This window comes from Stegastes partitus, unplaced genomic scaffold (genome assembly GCF_000690725.1).
Source record: "Stegastes partitus isolate 25-593 unplaced genomic scaffold, Stegastes_partitus-1.0.2 Scaffold1208, whole genome shotgun sequence".
Lineage (NCBI taxonomy): Eukaryota > Metazoa > Chordata > Actinopteri > Pomacentridae > Stegastes > Stegastes partitus.
In genome coordinates, this window is record NW_007578939.1 from 56055 (window position 1) to 61219 (window position 5165).

At 46.0% G+C, this 5165-nt stretch overlaps 1 protein-coding gene across 1 annotated transcript in view; it reads right to left on the reverse strand.

The window, feature by feature from the left end:
* Positions 1 to 5165, reverse strand: part of LOC103368813 (zinc finger protein 1) — a 30701-nt gene that overhangs the window by 16089 nt on the left and 9447 nt on the right. The window lies entirely within an intron of this gene.

The window sequence follows — 5165 nt, forward strand, 5'->3', positions numbered from 1 at the left end:
CCAAGATGGCTGCCTTTGTGGCTTCACATAGTTCTTGTGTTTTAGGCGTTATGTGAGAGCTGACAGCTTCTGAGCTGTGCTACGGCCTGAATGTCAGCAGGAAACCACTCCAGGTCTTTGCATGTGCTGCTGCTGACATGAAACGGCCTCTTATGGACCCTACAGGGAACACATGAAGCTGAAGCAGGTCACACAGGACAGAAAGGACGAAGGATCAGCTGCATGTTGTGTCCTGTTCACTGTATTCTTCAGGTAATGGACCTTTAGTGGTACCAGGCATTAACATGAACAAGAACACAAGGTGGTCTGATCATCTCATCCATGACTGTATATCAGCCCTTAAAGCAAAACATTTCACCAGAGAAACGGCAATGACCTCGCTGACGTCCGTCTGAAGCTGAAAGAAAAACAAATTGATTGCAATTTAAAGTACAGTAATTGTTATTTTTTTTCTCCCAGAGCGCTGTGATGACATCATCGATACCTACCTGTCTGTCACAACAAGCTGGTTTGGGTTTTTTCATTTATTATTGGTCCACTGGAAAAATATACAACCAGCAACTTTATTATCAGTTTTGGTGATTCATAAAGCTGAGCCAATTTAAATAAGGCCAATCTGATCCACTCAGAGTCAGTCAGTGGGAAAGTCTAAGGAGCCCCGCAAAGATCTTCAAAAAGAAATCACTGACTTGAAGACGTCAGGAAAGTTACTTGGAGCCTTTTCAAAGCAGCTTCAGATCCTAAAATCCTCTGTGTCAACAACTGTTTGTAAGCTCATAGAGCAGAGTTATCTCACTGACACAACCAAGAAGACAACAGCTACCACTTCCTGCTGCGGGACAACTGGTCAAGAGTCAACCAAAAATCGCCAAAAAGCAGTCCTGCCATGAACTACCAGCTGCTGGACCACACGTCAGTGTCCACAGGGTTACATCACCATGGAGTAAGTCTTCCTCTACAAGCTTAAACCTATCCAGTGCTGTGCCCTTTCTCTCCATCTAACCCCATCTGTGGCTTTCTGAACCGTGACTGTTGCCATGACGTCAGCCCGTCCGTGTTTTCATTCTGTCTGACCTTAAAGCTTCCAGCTGATCAGATGGACAAAGAAAAATGTCTTCAAGAGGAAGGAGACACCTGCAGCCCTGGTCAAGGCACGTTTAACTAAACATCAGCACTTCTGTCCATAGATGTTCGGCCCAACAGACTTTGGCATATTTCCAGAAGACCTTTAATAAGTCTATGAAAGAACCAGAACGCATGATTGTTTTCTGTGACACAGACGAATGGATTTCAGTGATTCCATCGTGAACATCTACAGCTACACCAGTCACCAGAAACTTAAGCCTGCCGTGACATACATGACTTGATCAGCTTTTTGGGGCTGTTCTGATGTCAGAACCAGTACTTTGAGTATGCAGCAGCCCCAGTGGGGGTTTTGCTGCATACTGAACCACTTGTGCCAAAACAATAAGAAATGACCATAAACATAGCAAATCTTCTCCAGCAGTGCTTCACTGCAATTTATCGAACAATCGTTGAAGAAATAAACATAAATGTAAATTAGACGTCTTTCACTTCTGGCCGTTCATCCACAGCTGCTACATATCAGGCTGTTGCTGGATAACCAGCTGCCCTGCACCACTCTGACCAGACCTGCTCTGTGAAGCTCCTGGGATCTCCACTTTATCGTTGTCTAGCTGCTGCCTCCTCAGGATGCTCAGTGTAGCTAGCTAACAGTAGAATCAGATGGAATATGCAGACATATCTGTCAAACAGGATTACAGACTTATTGCCTTCGCTGTACCGAGCAGATCATACGTATTGGTCTCTGCCTAAGAGCGCATGCTGAGGCTGCCCAGGGAGGTGAAAGTGTGTTAATGAAATGTTCTCTTGTAGCTCAGAGTGCTGTCTCACTGTGACGATGAATGAAGCCGAACACAGCGGTACACAAGTGTGGCCTTTTCTTTTCTTGTCCTGGAAGACCTCGACCTTCAGCTGGAGGAAACAAACGAGGTCGAGAAGATGTGCAGGCTGCTCACACAGGGCGGAAACATGAAGTACTGAGAAATGTTGATCACTTTCAAAAATACCTAAAATGTCTTTGTTTTGTTTTTTGAATCGTGCGTAGCTTTGTTGGTTAATACTTACAACAGGTTACAGGAGAACACGGCCTACTGTGGTTCATGTCAGTGTGGGAAAAACAAACCAACCTTCTGAGGGTGAAGGAGCATCTTTTATTTCATCATTAAATGCTGCACACAGCTATGAACAGCCTGTACGGCGCTCCGACATGTTTACAGAGTGCATGTGTACCACGTCAAACCAAACATGCTGCTGTGCACGACTGAACTACTAAACAGGTGGTTCTGGGTCATTCAACCCATGAACAGAGTGAAACGCTCTGATCATGGCAGAGATTACATTTAAAACCCTTTCTACTGGCTCATCTTTATGTTTTGTTCTACGTTATATTTGAAAGGACAAATCCCAGAAGTGTCCTTTAGGGCAGAACCACAGGAGACCCAGGTGGTGCTGGACCCCTCTAAAGAAAACAGAAAAGAATAAAGGACAGGATTTCTCACCCTCAATAGATCTGTGAAGTCTCTAAAGTGCTGCCGTCATGCCGTGCTTTTCCATTTACTGCATCTAACATCAGGACTAATGTACGACTCCTGTGTGAGTGCGATGAGTCACTGATTCACACAGAAACACCTGCATGCAGACTTACACTGAAGATCACACACAAAAACACCAAACGTTCTTCTTCCACTGCCGTAACACATGAGAACAAACCGTAGCCTCCGCTGTGCTGAACGCAGGCAGCTGCAGCTCGTTCCTTATAACTGATATCCTCAATAGGACTGGTGATGAAGAACAGCTGGACCAGGTGCTCTATAATGTCAGCTCCTCTGAAGCCACCATATGGTTCACACACTGCTCTGAGAAATATCACTCGTTAGAGACCTTCACACACAAATGAAGGTTTGGTGATTCAACCAAACGGTGATAAGTTGTCCAACAGAATGCTCACACTCTGAACACGTGACTGTAGATATCTGATTGGACAGCTGATGAAGGGCTGTTGTGGCAGCCTGGTGGTTCAGACGCTGCCACACGGGGCCTCTGATCACAACATCCTTGGTTTCTGAGCCACAGACCGTTGGTCTATGAATAGAGCGACTGCAGAGCACGCATCAGGAGCCACGCCGTTTATTTTGGTCAACAAGTTGCCACAACCCTGTTTCCTAAAACCCTCCTCAGAGTCACATAAGCCTGCATATGTTCCATATTTATCTCACTATAAACACATCTCATGTGCAGAGCAGGGATGGACCAGCCACTGGCCTGATGTTTGCTGAGATGCTGAGAGTGTGAAGGTGATATCCACCACACATCAGTGCTGAGGGTGTCACCAGAAGGTTTTCTGAGCCTCTCAGTCTGTCTAGAGGACCGTAACATCCTCCTAAAGTAAGACGTCTGTCCAAGAGCTTCTCCAGAGCTGCTGCAGGAGCAGGACCCTGAACATGGTCAGGGACTCCTCACAGCCTCTCCATCAACTGTCTGAACTGCTGCCATCAGGAAAACGTTTCTGGAGCGTTAGAGGAAGAACCTCCAGACTGACCAACAGCTTCACTCCATCAGCTGTCAGAACGCTGAACTGCTGATCCAGAGATGCAAACACTTGTTTATTTAAACTGCTTTACGTTCCTGGATCCTGGAGAAAGGCTCTCATCCTGCCTGTGCTGCTGTGGACGTACAGCACCATGACGATAAACTGGATCTGACTTTTATTTTGACTTGATTTGATAAACGTTATCCATCTGCTATAACAGACAGACGTCTGTGAGATGCAACCTGCAGACTGAGCAGAACAGAACAGCCAGTGCCACAGATCAGGACGTGACCTTCTGTCGCTGTGGCTGCAGTTAGGATGCAGGTTTAGAACATCCCCACCAGCGCCTGATGCTTTCAGGTTTATTAATATATGAGAATGCTTTAAGATCAGCACCTAGTGGGCAACAAAAGCGATGTAACAGAAAGAAAAGGATGGAAAAAGAGAAGACGAGCAGGAAACTGTGAACAGAGTGCTGCAGAGTCATAGGGCATCATCACTGCCATCATGGGGCATCATCACTGCCATCATGGGGCATCATCACTGCCATCATGGGGCATCATCACTGCCATCTCTGCTGTACATACCAAGTTTAAGTAATCAGTCCTAACAGAATGACCTCGCTGTGATGGGCAGGCTCCCTCCTACCACATAGCATCCATAGAGTACATCACTCTCAGTGTATTCATGTGCAGCTGGAACCAGTTTACATCCACCGTAGAGGAGACACCGAAGCTGTTTTACTGCCTGACATTAAATCAGACTGAACGCTTCCTGTTTCAGGTCAGCCACGATCACCAGCATTGTTTATGTTTGATAAACGCCAGAAAAATGAGACAGGATGTTTTTATTACTTCTGGTTCAACTGTACATATATGTTCAGTAATAACAGTCTATATTAACAAAGCAGCCTCGTTAGCGATTAATGTACCACATTTAATGAATATTGGTTATCAGTCTTTATTGATTACGTATACTTGACATCGACACTCAACCCAAAAACAGAACATAGAGGCTGACCCGCTGTGCAGAACCAAACCCATAGCACATGTTCTACAGTACAGCTGTTCAGCACACATCTGTGAGTCCTGCTGCTGCACTGGCCAGCGTGCTCCCTGAACACTCCACCACAGAGCACTTCACAATGCATCCATCCTCCTTCTGGAGACAAAGCATCTCCACGCGACGGGCAGAGCTGCTGGTTGCAACCGCATCTTCTTCTCCAGTGTTCCTGGCTGTGCTCGTGTGGAGGCTGCATGTCAACAACCTCTGTCTTGTAAAGAAAGTCAATAAATAAATGTGCCCATCCCTTACAGTGGAGAAAGAAATTTGGGGTCGCGTCAATGTTTGCTTCGTTTTCTTGGCGTCAGTCTGTGAAACGACGTCTGAATAACTTGAGAAATAATGTCGCTGGAATCCTTCTGCAGGCTCGTTGATGTGCCCACCTGGTCACCGGTTCACCTGGACAGGTAACCAGTCTATCACAGGGCTACACTTAGAGACAGACAACCAAGCACACTCACATTCACACCTACGGACAATTTACAATCAC